The following is a 23,994-nucleotide window of genomic DNA, read 5'->3' as shown; positions in this document are numbered from 1 at the left end:
TTGGTGCCAAAACAAGTTAAGTCCGGATTCCGTATAAAGAGGAACCAAGGCCTGACTCAGGGAAAAAAGAGCTTAGGATCTGGCACTTTGCAACAAATAGTTGAGCTCCAACTTGGTGCAAAATAATTTAACTTCACGCTCTGGAATCGTCGTGGTGGGTGCGAAGACCGGCAACCTAAGTGTTAAATCTGTGCAAATACGAAATTATCCGGACGCAGTGAAAAGAGGAATTAGGTTCTGGCACTGTGTAGCAACCTTATGAGCTCCAGCCTAGTGCAAAACAATCTAACTTTACGCTAAGGAATTGTTGTGGAAAGTTGCGAAGACTGGCTACCTAAGTGTCGAGTGTGTGTAAAAACGAAATTAGCCTGACTTGGTAAAAAGAGAATTTTGGTTCTGGCACTATGCAGCAAACATTTGAGCTCCAGCTTAATGCAAAATGACTTAAATTCACACTGAGGAATTATTTTGGTGGGGTGTGAAGACCGACTAGCAAAGAGTTGAACCTGTGCAGAAAGAAATTAGCTTGAATTGGTGAAAAGAGGAAAGAGGCTCTGGCTCTTTGAACCAAGCAGTTAAACTCCAGCTCAGTGCAGAATAACTTAACCTTAATCTAACTAAGGAATTGTTGTAGTGGGTCCCGAAGACTGGCTAATTAAGTGTCGAGTCTGTGTGAAAACGAAAATAACCTTACTTATTGAAAAGAGGGATTAGATTCTGGCACTTTCCAGCAAGCAGTTGAGCTCCAGCTTTGTGCAAGACAACTCAACTTTAAGCTGAGGCATTGTTGTGGTGGGGCGAGAAGACCGGCTAGCCTAGTGTCGAACCCATAGAAACACGAAATTAGCCTAACTTGGTGAAGGAAGGAATTAGGTTTTGACCCTGTGCAACAAATATGTGAGCCCAGCTCGGTGCAAAACGAGCTCAACAGGTTTTTAATCTCAAAGCAAAAGGTACCAGAACCGAGATTCCTTTGTATTATTGTGTGCCAGCTCGTTTATTATAGATGGAGGTAATTTTAGTGGCAAAATGTATTTTACTTTCCATACTCTTGCAGCCTGCAATTGCCATTCCCAAAGGCTGGTCAGTTGCACTGATTAACGTCGTAATTTGCTTTTGTATCCCCTTAGCCTACAGGTTGGATTTAGCTCTATTTCGAACTGAGATAGAGAAACCTTGCATAGCTTAAGCTTAAAAAAGGTGCTACGTTCCTAGTTTCTGTTTAAGTGTCGGTAAGAGGGGGGGGGGGGTAGTACTTGAAGATGTCACTGTCACGATTTATATTTATAATCACACAGATTCCAATTCATTTCATGTTATTTCCAAATTCTATTTTTGGTATTTCTAAAAATGGCCACATTATCTGGGCTGCAGTGGTAATTCGCAACCTTGTAAGAAGACATCACTTCCAATGCTAAGAATTGTAATAGCCAATAACTCCTAAAGATAGAGTCATATCAAAACAAAATGTCCACTATTAGAGCTGGCTTTTCTAAAAACCCTGTATTGAAAATTAACCGTCCTTTGGCTTGAACAACAAGGGAAATACATTGGCTTGAATTTCAAGAAAAGTGGCAGCTACCACGATATTCTGCATAAACGGCATCTCTTTTTTTTTCTTGTTCTCATTCGCCGCAGATAGCTTGGTACTGGAACATCGTATAGAGCTGTTTAATGGCTCATTTCAATGGAAATTGCCACTTCTACTGCCTTTTATAATAAAAGAAGAATTGTTTTTCTAATATAATGAATTTTTCCACTATAACTATCTAGATCAATACTTCCATGGTTGTTTACATATCGAACGAAACTCTTATACATTCACATATAGAACTGAAGATTACCATATTTAAAAATAAAGTAAAAATTACTATATTTCAATTTATATTTATATATAGCACAGAACACTTGTACAGTTACACACAAAACTGAAGACTGTTGCATTTATACAAAAGTGAATGCTGGTAAATGTTACATAGAAAAATTAAACCTTTACATTTGCATATAGAACTGACCATGGAACATTTACATATAGAAATAAACACTGGTACATTTCTATCTAGACTTACAACACCGGTGTATTTACATATAGAAACTGAACACTGAGGACAAAAAATAGGTGCACTCACAGATAGGACTGACCAAGGGTAAATTTAGATAGAGAACTCAGTACCGGTAAATTCATATATAAAATTGAACAGTGGGACATTGACATATAGAATGTAACGTACTGAAATATTTACAAATAGAATTAAACCCTGGTATATCTAAATATAGAACTGAACACTAGTAGATTTACATATAGATTTACACTAGCTTTCATGGTGTCAACATCTATACTAATCGGATTATTTTTCATTGTCACAGAGCTGATAGTCTGAGGCAGGAATTTTAATTCCACTTGCTAGATCTCGCAGTATTTGGCAAAATACCAGTTTTAGTTGAAACTTGTGTGACGATTTATCAAGGTGTCAACATCTATTGGTTTCACATATTTGATATTCTGTGGACATGTATTGAATGTAAGGAGAGAGGGAATAGAAGGAAAGGAGAGAAAAAGAAAAGAGGAAAGGAGGAAGGAGGAGTAAAGGAGCGAGGCAGGTTAATTTTAGAAAGCATTTGATCAGTATGAAATGGAAGACAAGTTAATTTTGAATCCTGTTTTAAAATTTTCAAGCCGATCTATAACTGATGGAGTTAGGCAAGAGTTAATCCGAAAGGCAGCTGTCGCTTACTTTGATCGCAATACTATCATCCAAGCAAAGGAAGTTCTTTATGCCGAAGTAAGTGTTACAGCCCAAATGGTGACTCACTCTAAAGACCAAGATAATATTCTTTACGTGTGTAAACTTTAGCTGCTGCTGCCAAGTAAAACCTAAAAATCCCAAAATTTGTTATTCCTAGTCCATTCGAAGTCCCTGGTGTTGCCCCAAAGTTATGACTCAATACCCGAACCCTCATATGCTGTAATACTAAAAAAAACCTCCAAAAGAGCTGAAAGGAGAACTCCAGAAGAACTGAGTGCCAAGCATTTATAAACAGTCTGTCCTAGCCCTGGCAGCAATGTATCTGAGCTACGCTGTGGCAAGAATTAATGGAAAATTGTCGTCTCGTCTAAAGAAACCGCTAGTCTAATTGTTGAAAAGGCAAAGCGTTCTGACCCCACTCTAAATGCTACTCTTAAAGAGCCTGCTTTAAGTACCGGACGAACTAGTCGACTCGTCACTGAAGGAATTAATCCCAAAATGCATCAAAATAGCTAAGTGTGGTGCGTCACGCACATTCAAAGTATATTTCAAATCAAGAAAAGACTTTGATCAGTTCCTTCAAAAATCAGTGAAAATCGGCTATGAACGACTTGCCACTCAGGAGTTTGTGTTTTTGCCTCGTCGATGCTTTAACTGCCATATGACTGGCCACTTTGCAGCAAACTGCACAAACACTACCCTGTTCTCAAAATGCGGAGCTAGTAACCTTAAGTCAAAATCTGAATCCCTTTTAAGAACAGTCCTTTTTGTGTTAGTTGTAAAGCTCCAGGTCATACGTGCTACAGCATTAACTGCCTTAAAAACTGTAAAACCGTGGGCCAATAACTCCCGTGATAAATTTCCTATCTTGGCATATAATTGGCTCTTTCGTGATTAAATTATCAGTCCTGATTGTTTATTTATTTCTTGGTTTTTCCTTGTTTTACTTTTTCCTTCTCTTTCCCTGCTTTTTCTTATTTATCCCTACCTCGATTGTAATATTTTTTACTTTTTTTCTTTATATTTTTTTTTATTCCTTTGGTCTGGTGGGTTTGGTCGTGGAGTGAAGCTGCCATACACCATGAGTAAATTGACGATTTCTATTGTTGACCAGGCTGGTATCAACTCTTTTGGGGAATGTTTAATTGAATTAAAAAATAATCCTTTAGATATTGAAAATATAATTAATAATGCAATTGGAAATAGAAATCAGAAGAATAATGATTCTAATTCGGCTAATAAAAGTAAGTATGCTTCGAAATTAAATGGTTCTGCCTCCTCTAAACGTGATGATATTTTCTTTGTGCTTCATCTTAACATTCAGGGACTTTGCTCGTCTTTTGATGAGCAGAAACTCGTCGTTAGTGGTGAAACTCCTGATGTTGCAGGATTATGTGAAACTTTCCTAGATTCAAAAGAGGATATCCTTTTAGATATTCCAGGATATAGGATGGATAGGCTGAATAGGAAACAGATGGCGAGAGGTAGCCTTGTCCTTTATATTGCTGATCGTCTCGCATATAATGCCCAAAGGGATTTCAGCAGATATGAGGAAGGAATCTTTTAATCCCTTTTTATTGATATTAAATCAATGCGTAAATATTTAGCTGTGGGTTTGGTTTATAGGTCCCCCAGTGGATCTATTCCTTCGTTTTTGAAAATTCTAGAAGGAATTTTGGACTCAGTCCAAAAGTATCCCTGTGAACTAATCCTTATGGGTGATTTTAATCTTAACCTGCTGGATCAAAATTCTGCTTCAGCTATTGACTTTTTGTCGACGATGCTCTCTTTGGGAACTCTACCTTTAGTTTGTATACCAACCCGAGTTACTGACCCGCATGCATCTCTTATTGATAATATTTTTTTGTCACTAGATTTTTTAGATAATTTGGTGCTGGTTAGTGATATTTCTGATCATTTTTCCGCTATTTCCCGATATAAGAATGCTGATCAAGCGCAGCATATATCATCACCATCTATTCTCCCATTTTTTCGTTATGATGATACTTAGCTAAGTCTACTTAATTCTCGTCTGGCTGATCTACCATGAGATATTTTGGTTTCAGATTCTGATTTTAACCGCTCTTTTGAATACTTTTATGATTTAGTGAAAGAAGGAATCCTGGAAATTTGCAATCTGGATCCAGTGCCCAGTACTTCGAAAAGGATAGCACCATTGAATCCATGGATGACTTCAGATCTCCATAAAAACTGGAAAAGGAAAAATTATTTGTGGAAGCTTTACACAAATTCATCATCTGTAGTTCATCACGAATGATTCAAGGTCTATAGGAGTATATTTAATTCTCTCTGTCGGAAGGTAAAGTCTCAGTATTATCATAGGAAATTTTTTGAATGTGGCAAGGATATTAGGAAGACATGGTATTTAATTAATTCAGTTCTTAGACCTACTCCCGCTCTGCCTTCAGTTCCATCAATGCTGATAATCGATGGTAAAACTGTCCAAGGAGATGCCGATGTTCAGCTATAGATTACCTCTTATTTTGCTAATATAGGGAAAACAACTGCTTCCTCTGCAATCTCTGCAACTTGTCGTTGCGATTTCAGAGCCTTTCTTGGACCCCCATGTTTAAAGTCGATGGTCTTGAATTCTGTTTTTGAATTTGAGGTAAGTCGTATCGTGATTGGTCTTAAAGGATCATCTTCTTCAGGACCAGACAAAATTCCTACAAGGGTTATCCGTGCCACCCTGCCTGCTATTTTGTCAACGGTGACTAAGCTTGTCAATCTGTCTTTCGAGAAAGGAATTTTCCCTAAATGTCTCAAGCGAGCTAAGGTTATAGTGTTGTATAAAGGTGGTTCTCGGGTTGATCCTGCTAATTATTGGCCAATTTCTCTCCTATCTGTTTTCAGCAAAATTTTTGATATGGCTGTGCTATCCAGGGTTCTTAGCTTTCTGGATGCAAAAGAATTTTTGGATGATCTCCAGTTTGTATTCCGAGCGAATCACTCCATGGAGCATGCTTGCGCAGCTTTCTCGAGTGTCACTGATTCGGCAATAGATTCTGGTCATATCCCGGCAGCTTTATTTTTGGATGTTCGTAAAGCTTTTGATTCCCCGACTCATCGGGTTCTTCTTTGGAAACTATCGCATATTGGTATAAGATCAAACGCTTTTTCTTGGTTTGATTCGTATCTTTCTTGTAGGCTTATTTCAATTGATCCGCTTTTCCGAAGCCCTTCTGAATTATGTTATGGCGTCCCTCAGGGATCTATTCTTGGTCCCATTTTATTTCTGAATTATGTTAATGATCTGATTTCGGCGGTAAAAAAAACACCAGGCCTCTGGCATGCTGCAAGCTGTGTCATCCTAATGCTCGGTCGTGTTCCAATACTACTTCTAATGAAGATTTTCTTGCTGCTTTTGCTCTTTTTTTTTACTCTTGGGCCCTTTGGGAAGACGGAATGTGATATCAAGTCTAACCTTGTGGCATTATTTGAGAGAGTTATTTCATCGTTTAATGCGAATTACTTGGTCTTGAATATTTGTAAGTCATATTTTCTTATTTTTTCTCGAATTGGTATAGCTTTCCCTCAGCTTACACACCTTCAGGTGTCACAAGGCTCCTTATGTAGACCAGAGGATCGGGTGGTCCGGTTTCTTGGTGTCCTGCTGGATGAGAATCTTTCATTCAGAAACCATGGAGCAAATGATTAGGGTTAAGGTCTCACGGAGTTTGGATATCATTCGAAAACTTCACACATTTCCTGGGTCTATTCTATTTTCTGTCTTGTCGTCATAGACAAATAGATTTATTCACACGAAAATCCCAATTGGGCCCATGGTGACATACACAAAACAAGTGAAAAAAATACAGCAACAAACACAGACTGAAAAGACATTAAACTAATTATTTAAGAAAACATCACGATACCTCATACCTACCCGGACGAACTTTCCAATATTATTTATTGTTAAGTAACACCTACTTCTCAAAATTTTCCAAAATCCAATCTCTCCCCCAACCTCCCTACCAAATATGTTTCTTATTGCCCCATTCCATGAATGTCTACTTTTCCGTCTACGCTGCGGTCACTTTCTGTGATGTATAATAAAGCACGGCGTCTGGTTATGGATACCAACCGTTCTTCACTAGCACCGTTCTTAAGTCTGCGGTCTATTTACATTATTTCTTGTGCTTCTTTTGTCTTTCATCAGATTCCCGTCAATCTTCTATATCTCTTCGGAAAACTCCTATGTTTATTTCTGATTCAGGCTCTATATAGCCTTCGTTCTTCAAATAATATCTACATTTCGCCTACCCCTACTAGTCGATCAGATTTCAATCCTCTTATTGCTTGTCAACACATCTGGAATTCACTACCTTCTTCAGTACAGAGATGCCACTCATTTGGGACTTTTAAAAGGATCATTTAATGATGATTAAAAAGAATAACTTTGTTCCCCCTCTGAGGAGTTGATGTCCCCTGAGCTCTGTTCATGGTGTATGGTTGTCTTCTCTTCGCTTCGACTCCCAGGCCTCAGGTATATTCTCTATGTTCAAATATGTTCTATTGTTCTATTTTTTTGTTGTTGTTGCTTATATTATATCCCCCTTATATATATTGATTGTATTGTAGTTGTTGCTTGTATTTTTTTCTGTATCTCCCTTGGATCCTAGCCATGGAGCTTTTCGAGGGGGAATAACTGTATTGTAGTTCCATTTTGAATTGTACTTTGTATTGTATCGTATTGAATAATAATAAACTTCTTCTTCTTCTTTTTAATCTGAATACTGGTACATTTGAATATAGAACTGAACACTGAAACATTTACACGTAGAAGGGAACATTTTTACATTTACATATAGAACTGAACGCTAGTAGATATACCTATAGAGTTGAAAACTGATACATTTATATAGAAAAATGAAAACTGTAAACTAGAAAAAGAACTGAACACTGGTACATTTACAAATAGAACCGAACACTGGTACATTTACCAATGAAACTACCCTGGTACGTCTCATATGACTGAACATTGGGTCATTTAAATATTGAACTGAACACTGGTACATTTACATACAGAACACCGGTAAATTTAAATATAGAACTCAAAACTGATATATTTACATAAAATGTTGAACGCAGGTAGATATACATAATAAACTGACAAATGTTTAATTCAAAAACTGGATTGAAGACTATTAAACTTAAATCCAGAACTAAACGCTGGAGCACTTACACATATAAAAGAACACTGATACACAACTAAGCCAACAGCTGCAAGTACCATAAAGCAAAAAGCTGCAGACAACTAAGGCAACAGTTGCATCCGGGCTGTAGCGGTTGCTTGCAACCTAGTAAGAGACGATCACGTCCAATGCTATGAAGTGTAATAGCCAATTACTCCTAAAAATGCAGTCAGATGAATCAAAAAGTACACTATTAGAACTGCCTTGTCCAAAAACCTATGTAGGAAACTTGCCATCCCTTGGTTTGAACAAAAAGAGAAATATATTTGCTTGAAAATCAAGAAAAGTGGCAGCTACCACGATATTCTGCATAACCGGCATCTTTTTTCTTGTTCTTTTTCGCCGCAGATAGCTTGGCACTGGAACATCATAGAGAGCTGTTTGATGGCTTATATTAAAGGAAATTGCCACATAAAGTGCCTTTTGCAATAAATAAAAGAATAATTTTAAAAATATAAAAAACTTTTTCACTAAAGACTGCATTTTCCCACAATACTGTAGAGCTGTTTATATTATACACTATTATAGTCGATATAGTGCATTATAAATAGGGATCTATATATATAAAAATAAGTTGTTTGTCTGTCTGTCGACTGACGTCATGTTTGTGTGTCGACTGACGTCATGTTTGTCGACTGACGTCAATATAAGGATTGAGCTGTATGTCGTCATGAAGTTGTTTGTCGTCTGACGTCATGTGTGTCGACTAACGAAACTACAGACCGGGACACCGGGACACAAATGACGTGTTATGTCTGTTATAACGTAATAGAGGCAACAATCTTGACAGGGCCTTTTGAGGGTGAGGCTTTTCTTATTCCACGCATTCTCATGATTCCAATGGATCTGCCTTTTCAACCTAAAAGATTGCAATTCCCAATTTGATTAGCATATTTAGTTTTCAGTCCAGAACCACTATAGCTATTATGTAAATATCAAAAATATTTATGTTGTCTGAGCAATAATTTTTAGTTTTTATTTCAAAATAGAAAATTACCTGACAATTTTAGAATTATATCTATCTATATATATAAAAATAAGTTGTCTGTCTGTGGATCAGGTGACGTCATGTTTCTGTGTCGACTGGCGTCATGAAGTTAGTTGTCATATATATCATCTTTTCCACAAAAATAATAATTTAGTGCTTCTGCTTAAAAACAGCAATCGAATTGATGCCTCCTGATACGCAACTATCAACAAAGTGGCAATCGTTGTGGTCGGTGATCAGTTCTTACCTCGAGATAATATTCTTTATAGGCGAAAAAATCAGTTGACAAGAATTGCTTAAACTCATCGATGCTACGATGCCCTACAATATCCTGACGAATATAAATGACGCCCGGGACACTCAAATAGAAATCACAGACTGGGACACCGGGACACAGATGACGACGGGGACACAGGGAATATAAATGACGACCCGGACACAGGGACACAACTACAACGGGGACGCCGGGGGGCACAGGGGGATATATAAATGACGACGGCAACAAAGGAAATGGTCGATTAGCAATCACCATCAACAAAGCTCAAGGGCAATCAATAGAATCATGAGGTATAGATCTGAATACAGATTGTTTTCCCATGGACCATTATGCGTTGCATGTTCAAGAGTCGGTAAACCTGACAATCTATTTATATGCACAGACGATGGGACAGCAAAGAATGTTGCATAATCGCAAGTTTTACGTAGTTAAAAACATATATATATATATCTATATATATAAAAATAAGTTGTCTGTCTGTCTGTGGATCTGTGGATCAGGTGACGTCATGTTTCTGTGTCGGCTGACGTCATGAAATTAGTTGTCAGGTGACGTCATGTTTCTGTGTCGGCTGACGTCATGAAATTAGTTGTCGTCATTTTTGCTTTGACGGTGACGTCATTCAAGTTATATAAGACATATGTTCACGTAGAAATCTATTAATGTTTAAGTTTACAATGACTGATGAAGATGCTCAAAGAGTCTATGCCAAAAAACTTGCTGCTGATAGTTCCTCGGCACGCTTTCTTTTCTGACTTTCTCTATCAGCAGCAAGTTTTTTGGCATAGACTCTTTGAGCATCTTCATCAGTCATTGTAAACTTAAACATTAATAGATTTCTACGTGAACATATGTATTATATAACTTGAGTGACGTCACCGTCAAAGCAAAAATGACGGCAACTAATTTCATGACTTAATTTCAGAACTTAATTTCTGTGTTGACTGACGTCATGAAATTAGTTGTCGTCATTTTTGTTATGACGATGCTTAGTATATTGTAAAACACATTAATTTCGTTAATAATATACCATTTAAAACACCAAAATGAACATGCTGGAGTAGTCACTCGGTGAGAGAGGGTGTCAGAACGGAGAATGAAGGTCCCAGGTTCAAATCGTAAAAACCAATAAAAAACTGAAAAGAAAAAAAGGAATAAAACTAAAAAAATTTTCATCTAAAAAACTAAAAAAAACTAAAAAAGGTAAAAACTAAAAGAACTAAAAAGAAAAAAAAACTAAAAAAAGGAAAAAAACTGAAAAATAAAGGAGAAAAAGAAAACTAAAAAAATATAAATAAAAATAAAAAAACTAAAAAGATAAAAACTTCAAAAAAAACTAAAAAGAAAAAAACTAAAAAACCTAAAAAAAGGTCAAAACCAATAAAAAAAAACTAAAAGGAAAAAAAGGGAAAAAATTAAAAATTTATTTCATCATATACCAATTCAAAAACGAATGTATACCGGGATGACGACTGGGACACAGGGAATATAAATGACACAACTACAACGGGGATGCTGGGGGGCATAGGGGGATATAAATGACGACCGGGACACAAGGAATATAAATGACGCCCGGGACACTCAAAGAGAAATCAGACTGGGACACCGGGACACAAATGACGACCGGGACACAGGGAATATAAATGACGACCGGGACACAGGGACATAACTACAAAGGGGACGCCGGGGTGCACAGGGGGATATATAAATGACGATGGCGACTCAGGGAATGGTCGATTAGCAATCACCATCAACAAAGCTCAAGGGCAATCATTAGAATCATGAGGTATAGATCTGAATACGGATTGTTTTCCCATTGACCATTATATGTTGCATGTTCAAGAGTCGGTAAACCTGACAATCTATTTATATGCACAGACAATGGGACAGCAAAGAATGTTGTATATTCGCAAGTTTTACGTAGTTAAAAACATATATATATATATATATATATATATATATATATATATATATATATATATATATATATATAAATATATATATATATATATATATATATATATATATATATATATATATATATATATATATATATATATATATATATATATATATATATATATCTATATTCACAGGTGGGACATAGGGACACAACTAAAATGGCGCGTAACTAATATGGCGCGTAACGACTTACGCGCGCGGGGGGGCTTGGGGGGGGGCGCGAAGCGCCCCCACTAATATATATATATATACTAGCTGTTGGGGTGGCGCTTCGCGCCACCCCAACACCTAGTTGGTGGGGGCGCTTCGCGCCCCCCCAAGCCCCCCCTCGCGCGTAAGTCGTTACGCGCCATAATAGTTACGCGCCATTGTAGTTGTGTCCCTATGTCCCACCTGTGAATATAGTTAGATATATATATATATGGTTTTAACTACGTAAAACTTGCGAATATACAACATTCTTTGCTGTCCCATTGTCTTTGCATATAAATAGATTGTCAGGTTTACCGACTCTTGAACATGCAACATATAATGGTCCATGGGAAAACAATCTGTATTCAGATCTATACCTCATGATTCTAATGATTGCCCTTGAGCTTTGTTGATGGTGATTGCTAATCGACCATTCCCTGTCCCGGTGTCCCGGTCGTCATTTACATCCCCCTGTTTCCCCCGGTGTCCCCGTTGTAGTTGTGTCCCTGTGTCCCGGTCGTCATTTATATTCCCTGTGTCCCGGGTCCCGGTCGTCATTTGTATCCCGGTGTCCCGGTCTGTATATACATTCGTTTTTTAGTTTTGTTTTTCTCCTTTATTTTTTTCCTTTTTTTTTCTTTTTTAGCTTATTTAGATTTTTAGATTTTTTAGTTTTTTTATTAGTTTTTAGTTTTTTTTGTTAATTTTTTTTTTTACTTGTGTCCTGGTCGTCATTTATACTCCCTGTGTCCCGGTGCTTTGTTGATTGCTAATCGAACATTCCTTTTGTCCTGGTCGCTTTCTCTTTGAGTGTCGTCATTTATTTTTTTCTTTTTTAGTTCTTTTAGTTTTTACCTTTTTTAGTTTTTTTTAGTTTTTAGTTTTTTTAGTTTTTTACCTTTTTTTAGTTTTTTTAGTTTTTTCAGTTTTTTAGCTTTTTTATTTTTTTTATTAGTTTTTAGTTTTTTTGTAGTTTTTGCCTTTTTTTAGTTTTTTTAGTTTTTTAGCTTTTTTATTAGTTTTTAGTTTTTTTTGCCTTTTTTTAGTTTTTTTAGTTTTTTAGCTTTTTTATTTTTTTTATTAGTTTTTAGTTTTTTTTGTAGTTTTTGCCTTTTTTTAGTTTTTTCAGTTTTGACGTCACCTGATCCAGTTTTTTCAGGTGACGTCACCTGATCCACGATCCACAGATCCAGAGACAACTTATTTTTATATATATAGATAGTTTTTTTTTTTTTACTTATGTCCTGGTCGTCATTTATACTCCCTGTGTCCCGGTGCTTTGTTGATTGCTAATCGAACATTCCTTTTGTCCTGGTCGCTTTCTCTTTGAGTGTCGTCATTTATTAGTTTTTTCCTTTTTTTTTTAATTTTTTATTGGTTTTTACCTTTATTTTAGCTTATTTTTCAGTTTTTTCCTTTTTTTTAGTTTTTTTTTATTTTTTATTTTTTTTAGTTTTTTACCTTTTTTTAGTTTTTTTAGTTTTTTTAGTTTTTTAGCTTTTTTACTTTTTTTATTAGTTTTTAGTTTTTTTTGTAGTTTTTGCCTTTTTTTAGTTTTTTCAGTTTTTTTTTTAGTTTTTTATTGGTTTTTACCTTTATAGTTTTTTTAGTTTTTTAGCTTTTTTATTTTTTTTATTAGTTTTTAGTTTTTTTGTAGTTTTTGCCTTTTTTTAGTTTTTTCAGTTTTGACGTCACCTGATCCAGTTTTTTCAGGTGACGTCACCTGATCCATCCATCCATCCACAGACAGACAACTTATTTTTATATATATATAGATATATATATATATATATATATATATATATATATATATATATATATATATATATATATTCACAGGTGGGACATAGGGACACAACTACAATGGCGCGTAACTAATATTGCGCGTAACGACTTACGCGCGCGGGGGGGTGCGAAGCGCCCCCACCAACTAGGTGTTGGCGTGGCGCGAAGCGCCACCCCAACAGCTAGTCTTCTATATATATAAAAATAAGTTGTCTGTCTGTGTGTCTGTCAGGTGACGTCATGTTTCTGTGTCGACTAACGTCATGAAGTTAGTTGTCGTCATTTTTGCTATGACGGTGACGTCATTAAAGATATTTAAGACATATATATTCACGTAGAAATTTGCAAGGCCTTGAAATTCAATGGTGAAACAATGGGAATGTGTTGCGCCTCAGGAAAAGTTAGACTTCCTTTATTGGCTGCACCTCCAGAGCCATTGAAGACTTTCCTTACTGGAACTACGTCAGAATCTAAGCGTTTTTTGTCTCAAATCAGAAAATACAACTCATGTTTCCAAATGACGTCGTTTGGAGGCCAATTCGAAAATCCAGATCAATTTATGTCTACTTTCAAAGTAAAAGGGCAAATTTATCATAGAGCAGGGTCCCTTCTACCATTCTCAGGAGAGAATCATAAATTTTTACAATTGTACTTCATCAGTGATAGAAATTCTGAATTGAATGCACGTTGCGAAATTTCTCCCAACGTTTAAAGGACAATCGTTTCCCAATTGCAACATCTTTTCCACGAAAATAATAATTTAGTGCGTCTGTTCAAAACAGCCATCGATTTGATGCCTACTGATACGCATAAAATTGTTATTTCCGCTGACAAAACGCCTCCTGGCCAACATGTACGTAGATACAATGCTCCAACTAACGACGAAGTGGCAATCGTTATGGTCGGTGATCAGTTTTTACCTCGAGATATTATTCTCCATAAGCGAAACGCTCAGTTGTTAAGAATTGCTGAAACTCATCGATGCTACGATGCCCTACAATATCCTATCATTTTTTGGGATGGAGCCGACGGCTATCACTTTAATATTAAATTGAAGAATCCAGCCACTAACAAAGAAATGAATAAGAAATGCAGTGCAATGCATTATTATTCCTATAGATTAATGATTCGGCAGGATGAAGAAAACTATATTTTAAAATGCCGTGAATTGTTTCACCAATTTGTCGTTGATATGTATGCTAAAATTGAATCAGAACGTTTGCTATATATCCGCCTGAATCAGACCGAGCTCCGCTCTGAACAATACATTCATTTGCGAGATGCAGTTATAAATGACGGTAATACCACAAACGTTGGAAGATTAACAATTTTACCTTCGTCATATGCTGGCAGTCCCCGTTATATGCATGAATATGCTCAAGATGCTATTGCGTATGTTCGTCTCTATGGTTGTCCAGATTTATTTATTACATTTACATGTAATCAATCTTGGGACGAGATACTGCAGCTTTTACTTCAAGGACAATCGGCGGTTCATAGGCATGACATTACGGCCCGTGTCTTCCGGCAAAAGTTGAAATCACTGATAAACTACATAGTAAAACTTGAAGTGTTTGGGTCAGTGCGAAGCTGGATGTACTCAGTGGAATGGCAAAAACGAGGTTTGCCACACGCACATATACTAATCTGGCTACATAAAAAAATTACTTGGAACGAAATTGATGATGTGATTTCCACTGAAATACCTGATGGAAATGTCGATAAGGGGTTACATGATATTATTGTAAGTAAATATGATACATGGACCTTGCGGTGCACTGAACGAAAATTCACCATGCATGGCCAAAGGAAGGTGCACAAAGAAATATCCTCGACTTTTAGTATCCAACACAATTACTGGCAATGATGGTTACCCACAATATAGAAGAAGATCTACTGAAGATGGCGGTAAAACAGCAATAATAAAGAAGCGTAACGGTACCACCATCGAAGTAGATAACCAGTGGGTTGTTCCATATTCCCCATTATTATCAAAAACATTTAATGCACACATAAACGTTGAATACTGTAACTCCGTAAAGGCAATCAAATACATATGTAAATACGTCAACAAAGGCAGTGACATGGCAGTTTTTGGCTTGCAGCCCGAAATCAAAGATTTCGACGAAATCGTACAATATCAGGCTGGAAGATACATAAGCAGTAATGAAGCTGTTTGGCGAATTCTTTCATTTCCGATACATGAACTTAGTCCAGCTTTTGTTCACTTACCGGTACATTTACAGAATGGTCAACGTGTTTATTTCTCGGAAACCAACGTGCAACAAAGAGCCCTGAATCCACCGGATACAAAGTTAACCGCTTTCTTTTCGCTTTGCAAAAATGATTCTTTTGCAAAACAACTGCTGTATACTGAAGTGCCTTCGTATTACGCGTGGAATACTAAAAATAAAGTATTTGATCGTCGAAAACAGGGTAAGTCAGTCGACGGCCAACCTACCATCTTCAAAGATACCACAATAGAAAGACTCTACACCGTTCACCCCAATCAACACGAATGCTTCTTTCTACGCCTGCTTTTGGTGAATGTACCCGGTCCGACATCCTTTGAGTATATGAGAACTGTAAACGGTACTATACATGACACTTGTTGACTGACGACATGATTTAAATATTGCTTACTAGCTGTTGGGGTGGCGCTTCGCGCCACCCCAACACCTAGTTGGTGGGGCGCATCGCACCCCCCCAAGCGCGTAAGTCGTTACGCGCCATATTAGTTACGCGCGATTGTAGTTGTGTCCCTATGTCCCACCTGTGAATACAGATAGATTTATATATGTGTTTCAAACTACGTAAAAATTGCGAATATACAACATTCTTGGCTTTCCCATTGTCTGTGCATATACAAAGCCGTATGTACTAATAATGACGTCATATGCAAACACTCTTTTTACAAACAAACAAACATGCATACGCACAACTGGTTTTTATATAGATAGATAGATAGATAGATACATACAATACAAATTAACTGCGTAAAACTTGCGAATATACAGCATTCTTCGCTGTCCAATTGCCGCTGCATATAAATAGATTGCCAGGTTTACCGACCCTCGAACATGCAACGTACAATTGTCCATGGGAAAAATAATCAGTATTAAGATCTATACCACATTTTTCTAATGATTGACCTTGAGCTTTGTTAATGGTGATTGCAAATGCTAATCGAATTGGGAATTGCAATCTTTTAAATTGAAAAGGCAGATCCGTTGGAATCATGGGAATGCGAGGAATAAGAACAGCCTCACCCTCAAAAGGCCCTGTCAAGATTGTGGCCTCTATTAGGTTTTCCATTGTTTTTTTTTACGGCAAGTCGTGTGCCATTGCAAAGCTTTGGTGGGTTGATATTTCTAACCTCATGACGACAACTAACTTCATGACGTCAGTCAACACACAAACATGACGTCACCTGACAGACACATCCACAGACAACTTATTTTTACATATATAGATAGATATATAGATAGATTTATATATTCACAGGTGGGACACAGGGACACAACTACAATGGCGCGTAACTAATATGGCACGTAACGACTTACGCGCGCGGGGGGGGCTTGGGGGGGGCGCGATGCGCCCCACCAACTAGGTGTTGGGGTGGCGCGAAGCGCCACCCCAACAGCTAGTTTTATATAAAAAGACAAGCATATGAAGAACAAACCATTGTCTATTGGAGCTGCCTGATTCTTTGAGGTTTGTCGCTTACTATTCCAAAGACAAAAAAGCAGTAGACTTTTTCCTGTTTGTAATTATAAATAGGACTCATGTAAGTTTCATCGGTATCATTGCTGTTGAGATAGATGAAACCTAGTAAAGAATAAACTATGGTATATGTTGGATTTAGTAAGCTGCCTTAGTCTTTGAAGTTGTCATAGTAAAGAACGAGCTGTAAATTATAGTTGTAGTAATTGCTGAAACCTAGTAAAAGAGAAAAAATAATAATAACTGAAATCATGGTTGCAGCTGTTTTTATTACGAATTTTAGCCTATACTAAATGGATTACATAAGGGTTATATAAAATACGATTATTTGAAGAACGAACCATTACATATATTGGATTATAATAAAGAATGAATCTGGGTTCCAGCAGTAGCTAAAATTATAGAAAAGAGCGAACTCTAAATTATTAGGGTTTCTGAGGTAGCTAGCAATCTAGAAAGAGACGACCATATCCCTTACTAAGAAATAAAACAGCCAATAACTTTTAAAAATAGTTTCAGATCGAAATAGAAATCCTGATTGCAGCGGCAGATAGCAACCTAGTTAGAGATGCTCACGTCCCCCAGTGCAGTATACCATACTGTAAATACGGCATACTGAAACTCCTAAAATTAAAGTTCGATTGAAATCTGGGTTGCAGCGGTAGCTAGCAACCTAGAAAAAGACGATCACGCCTCATAGTAAAATTATAGTAAAGAGCAATAATTTGCCCACGATTACGTAAAGGAATATAAATGGGGGCCTCGGCGTTATGGATGAAATTTGTAAAAAAAAAACTCTAGCCCTTAGCTATAGCACAGAACGAAATATTAATTGTGGTTGTGGCGGGAGCTGCCTTCTAGTAAAAGCCGAATTATAATGAAGAACTAAGTCTTGCCTTTACTAACATGTATAGGCAACTTCACTATCTATCTATCTATATATATAAAAATAAGTTGTCTGTCTGTCTGTCTGTGGATGGATCAGGTGACGTCACCTGAAAAACCTGGATCAGGTGACGTCAAAACTGAAAAGACTAAAAAAGGCAAAAACTACAAAAAAACTAAAAACTAATAAAAAAAATAAAAAAGCTAAAAAATTAAAAAAACTAAAAAAAGGCAAAAACTACAAAAAAAACTAAAAACTAATAAAAAAGCTAAAAAACTAAAAAAACTAAAAAAAGGCAAAAACTACAAAAAAAACTAAAAACTAATAAAAAAAATAAAAAAGCTAAAAAACTAAAAAAAAGGTAAAAAACGAAAAAAACTAAAAACTAAAAAAAACTAAAAAAAAGGAAAAAACTGAAAAATAAGCTAAAATAAAGGTAAAAACCAATAAAAAACTAAAAAAAAAAACTGAAAAAACTAAAAAAAGGCAAAAACTACAAAAAAAAACTAAAAACTAATAAAAAAAGTAAAAAACTAAAAAAACTAAAAAAACTAAAAAAAGGTAAAAAACTAAAAAAAATAAAAAATAAAAAAAACTAAAAAAAAGGAAAAAACTGAAAAATAAGCTAAAATAAAGGTAAAAACCAATAAAAAACTAAAAAGAAAAAAAGGAAAAAACTAAAAAAAAATTTCATCTAAAAAACTAAAAAAAACTAAAAAAGGTAAAAACTAAAAGAACTAAAAAAGAAAAAAATAAATGACGAAACTCAAAGAGAAAGCGACCAGGACAAAAGGAATGTTCGATTAGCAATCAACAAAGCACCGGGACACAGGGAGTATAAATGACGACCAGGACATAAGTAAAAAAAAAAACTATCTATATATATAAAAATAAGTTGTCTGTGGATCTGTGGATCGTGCATCAGGTGACGTCACCTGAAAAAACTGGATCAGGTGACGTCAAAACTGAAAAAACTAAAAAAAGGCAAAAACTACAAAAAAAACTAAAAACTAATAAAAAAAATAAAAAAGCTAAAAAACTAAAAAAACTAAAAAAAGGCAAAAACTACAAAAAAAACTAAAAACTAATAAAAAAGCTAAAAAACTAAAAAAACTAAAAAAAGGCAAAAACTACAAAAAAACTAAAAACTAATAAAAAAATAAAAAAGCTAAAAAACTAAAAAAAATAAAAAAAGGTAAAAAACTAAAAAAACTAAAAACTAAAAAAAAGGAAAAAACTGAAAAATAAGCTAAAATAAAGGTAAAAACCAATAAAAAACTAAAAAAAAAACTGAAAAAACTAAAAAAAGGCAAAAACTACAAAAAAACTAAAAACTAATAAAAAAAGTAAAAAAGCTAAAAAACTAAAAAAACTAAAAAAACTAAAAAAAGGTAAAAAACTAAAAAAAATAAAAAATAAAAAAAAACTAAAAATAAGGGAAAAAACTGAAAAATAAGCTAACATAAAGGTAAAAACCAATAAAAAACTAAAAAGAAAAAAAGGAAAAAACTAAAAAAAATTTTCATCTAAAAAACTAAAAAAAACTAAAAAAGGTAAAAACTAAAAGAACTAAAAAAGAAAAAAATAAATGACGACACTCAAAGAGAAAGCGACCAGGACAAAAGGAATGTTCGATTAGCAATCAACAAAGCACCGGGACACAGGGAGTATAAATGACGACCAGGACATAAGTAAAAAAAAAATTAACAAAACTAAAAAGAAGTTAAAAACTACAAAAAAACTAAAAAGAAAAAAAAACTAAAAACTAATAAAAAAACTAAAAAATCTAAAAATCTAAATAAACTAAAAAAGAAAAAAAAGGGAAAAAAATAAAGGAGAAAAACAAAACTAAAAAACGAATGTATATACAGACCGGTACACCGGGATACAAATGACGACCGGGACACAGGGAATATAAATGACGACCGGGACACAGGGACACAACTACAACGGGGACACCGGGGGAAACAGCGGGATATAAATGACGACCGGGACAAAAAAACTAAAAAGAAAAAAAAACTAAAAACTAATAAAAAAACTAAAAAATCTAAAAATCTAAATAAGCTAAAAAAGAAAAAATAAAGGAGAAAAACAAAACTAAAAAACGAATGTATATACAGACCGGGACACCGGGATACAAATGACGACCGGGACACAGGGAATATAAATGACGACCGGGACACAGGGACACAACTACAACGGGGACACCGGGGGAAACAGGGGGATGTAAATGACGACCGGGACAGGGAATGGTCGATTAGCAATCACCATCAACAAAGCTCAAGGGCAATCATTAGAATCATGAGGTATAGATCTGAATACAGATTGTTTTCCCATGGACCATTATATGTTGCATGTTCAAGAGTCGGTAAACCTGACAATCTATTTATATGCAAAGACAATGGGACAGCAAAAAATGTTGTATATTCGCAAGTTTTACGTAGTTAAAACCATATATATATATATATATATATATATATATATATATATATATATATATATATATATATATATATATATATATATATATCTATCTATATTCACAGGTGGGACATAGGGACACAACTACAATGGCGCGTAACTATTATGGCGCGTAACGACTTACGCGCGCGGGGGGGCTTGGGGGGGCGCGAAGCGCCCCCACCAACTAGGCGTTGGGGTGGCGCGAAGCGCCACCCCAACAGCTAGTATATATATAAAAATAAATGGTCTGTCTGTGTGTCTGTCTGTCTGTCAGGTGACGTCATGGCTCTGTGTCGACTGACGTCATGAGGTTAATTGTCGTCATTTTTGCTATGACGGTGACGTCATTAACGGTATTTAAGACATTTGTTCATGGAAAAATGTTTAATTGTAAAATGACTGAAGAACCTACAATGGCAACAGCCGAGGAAGCTGCTCAAAGAGTTTATGCCAAAAAACTTGCTGCTGATAGAGAAAGTTAGAAAAGAAAGCGTTCCGAGGAATCACAAGAACAGCAAGAAAACAGGCTTGCAGCTGATAGAGAAAGTAAGAAAAGAAAGCGTGCCGGGGAATCACAAGAACAGCAAGAAAACAGGCTTGCGGCTAAAGAACGCAAAACTGCGCAGTTAGATGAAAATCCACCTGGACAGCGAGAGTCAAAACATATCAAAACTGAAAATGATAGCGATGATGATTGGGTTTGGGATTTTGACTTGGATAAGGTCATCAATGCCTACCAGATTTAAGTTAAAAAAACAAAGGTTCGTCGATATGTACTTCATAGTGACGCTGAAAAATAAAGAAGAAAAAGAAAACTGAAAAAAGAAAAAAGGTAAAAAACTAAAAAAAAAAACTAAAAAAAAAAACACTCAAAGAGAAATTACAGACCGAGACACAAATGACGACCGAGACAGAGGGAATATAAGTGACGACCAGGAACCTCAAAGAGAAATTACAGACTGGGACACCCGGACACAAATCACGACCGGGACACAGGGAATATAAATGACGACCGGGACACAGGGACACAACTACAACGGGGACGCCGGGGGCACAGGCGGGATATATAAATGACGACCGGGACACAGGGATTGTTCGAATAGAAATTACAGACCGGGACACAAATGACGACCGGGACACCGGGACACAGGGAATATAAATAACGACCGGGACACTCAAAGAGAAATTACAAACTGGGACACCGGGACACAAATGACGACCGGGACACAGGGAATATAAATGACGACCGGGACACAGGGACACATCATTAGAATAATGAGGTATAGATCTGAATACGGATTGTTTTTCCCATGGACAATTATATGTTGCATGTTCAAGAGTCAGTAAACCTGACAATCTATTTATATGCACAGACAATGGGACAGCGAAGAATGTTGTATATTCGCATGTTTTACGTAGTTAAAAACATATATTTATATCTATCTCTATTCACAGGTGGGACACAGGGACACAACTACAATGGCGCGTAACTAATATGGCGCGTAACGACTTACGTGCGCGGGGGGGGCTTGGGGGGGTGCGAAGCGCCCCACCAGCTAGGTGTTGGGGTGGCGCGAAGCACCACCCCAACAGCTAGTACTTAATAAGTAAGAACGAGTTCCAGCCCATAGTTTATAGTAAAGAACGAACTCTAGTGGATATTATAGTAAAGAACTGGTAACTGAAAGGTTTATTATAAAAAAAAGACTCTCAGAAGTATGTAAATTTAAGCCTGGTAAATCTGGCTTAAGCATTTTTTAGGATTGTATAAAATGATTTCATTTCACTTGTTGATAGATAAGCAATATAGAGCATATAAGCAATATACGGTATATATGGACATAGGTTGCGCTGCTCTATCATAGCTAGTAATATCATTTATTTTTCAAAGGAGCCAATATCGTTGGAAATTAAAAGTTCTAGTGTCCTATTTAAAATTCGAAAATGATTGGAGGGCAGTCAGCCCTTTTTATTAACTATCTCTAGAGTTATTGTGCAGGTTAACCCCCCACAATTATGTGATTTGCCTGTTATGCTTTAAAACTAAATGTTGCTACAGGTCGAAAACCACAGATACAAGTAAGCCAACAGATGCATTTTCGACATATAACTTTCGCATTTAATATAGTTTAACAGAAAATAAAGCACAAAAATCATGCTGCTAGATGTTGGAGGAGATTTTGTACGGCTCTCTGGAAAGGGACATAGTTTTGTAGCAGCAAATATTTTATCCCAAAATCCCCAAGATACGATGACTTGTTCCTTCGGCGCTAAAGGAGAGCCCTTTCTCCACTGTACTGTGGTAACCTCTAATACAAATATTCCATTCAGTTCATGGTATCTATGACGTAAAAATATATGTGAAAATTTTAAGCCAATATATTCGAAATGTTTGAAAACTTTATAGTCCGGGTTGCAGCGGTAGCTAGCAATCTAATAAGAGACGATCACGTCTTTAAAATAAAAAATGTGATAGCCTATAACTCCTGAAAATAGTGTCAGATTCAAAATTTACAGTAAGGACCAAATTCTAGTCCGTATTAACTGAAGCAACAGGGAAAAGAAAAATCCCGTTTTTCGGTATCTATGACGTCATGCGAAATTACTCACGATTTTGAATCAATCCGATCAGCTAAAGTAAAAGGCATTGGAAAATGTCAGAAGCTCTGAAATGTCCTGAAAAAGAATGTTATAGTAAAGAACAAACTTTAGGCCATATTGATTGAAATATTGTAGTAAAGGACAAACTTTAGCCAAATAGTGCCAAGAATGTAATGAATAACAAACAAGAATATGGTAAGGAACAGACCAAGAATATATTAGAGAGCGGCCTAGAGAAAAAACAAGAAAATAGTAAATATTAAAGAACGAGCTATAGCTCGTAATAACCGAAGAAGTATCCATCTGGGTCACATGGGTAGCAAGCAACAAAGTAAAAGACGATCAGGTCCCATGCTAAGAAATTTGTCAAAAAGAGTTAATAAGAAATAGTGTGTTTGCATAATTAGGACCTTTTGTCCTCCATTTGTGGATCATGTTCTCAGTGGTGGGAAATTTGTCGAACAGCTGTATATCTATGTGCGAAATAACCCCCTCAAAATCTAGATTTTGGATTAAAATATGATTTGAATGAATTTTATTGTATGATCTTTTATTTGGAAAGGGAGTTAAACATAAGTTTATGATTTGGAAATTCCAATAAAGTTCAGTGACTACGATAAACTATATAAAGGCTTGGCTCCCTTGTAAATTTCGTGGATTTTTCAGGAATTACATATAAATGTTTGTAATTTTTTTCAGATATTTATATATCCATTGTGAAGTATAATTTGGTGGATTGGAATCACGAATGGCCAGAAATGGAGGCGGTTATTGCTATGATATCAACAAATGTGGAGACAGCCGACCCAGAAGCAGAAATTGAGCCCGCTCTTGCACTCCTCAGAGATATCGAAGAAAAGTATGCATTTTTTTTCTTTTTTAAGACTTATTTTCTGGGACCGACTAAACCGAAAAGTTTAAGTTTTCAGGAAGTATTGTCAAATCGCATTGCCTATGATCTAATAACTATGAAGTTTACAAGCAAGCTGCACGGTTTTTGCAGTGCCGTCAAAGTTTTCTGGTAGGCAAATGTACATAGAGGGACTCCAATCCACATCATCTGAGGGTGGTCCTTTCCCACTGCTCGGGACATATTTTATACCTATTAAAACAGGTCGAAAAGAATGTGAATATTTAGCTCTAAAATAGGCTCC

The 23,994-nt window shown here is 36.0% G+C and overlaps 1 protein-coding gene across 2 annotated transcripts in view; it reads left to right on the top strand.

Moving 5' to 3' along the window:
* Positions 1-23,694, top strand: part of LOC136039396 (rab GDP dissociation inhibitor alpha-like) — a 70,482-nt gene extending 46,788 nt beyond the window's left edge. For both annotated transcript variants that reach the window (XM_065723094.1, XM_065723095.1), the window contains exon 7: positions 23,540-23,694. The gene's annotated coding sequence lies outside the window, so the exon portion shown is untranslated. The remainder of the gene's footprint in view (positions 1-23,539) is intronic.
* The last annotated feature ends 300 nt before the right edge of the window (positions 23,695-23,994 follow it).

Source organism: Artemia franciscana, chromosome 19 (assembly GCF_032884065.1).
Source record: "Artemia franciscana chromosome 19, ASM3288406v1, whole genome shotgun sequence".
In the NCBI taxonomy this organism is placed as follows: domain Eukaryota; kingdom Metazoa; phylum Arthropoda; class Branchiopoda; order Anostraca; family Artemiidae; genus Artemia; species Artemia franciscana.
This window is presented reverse-complemented; position numbering and strand designations above follow the sequence as displayed.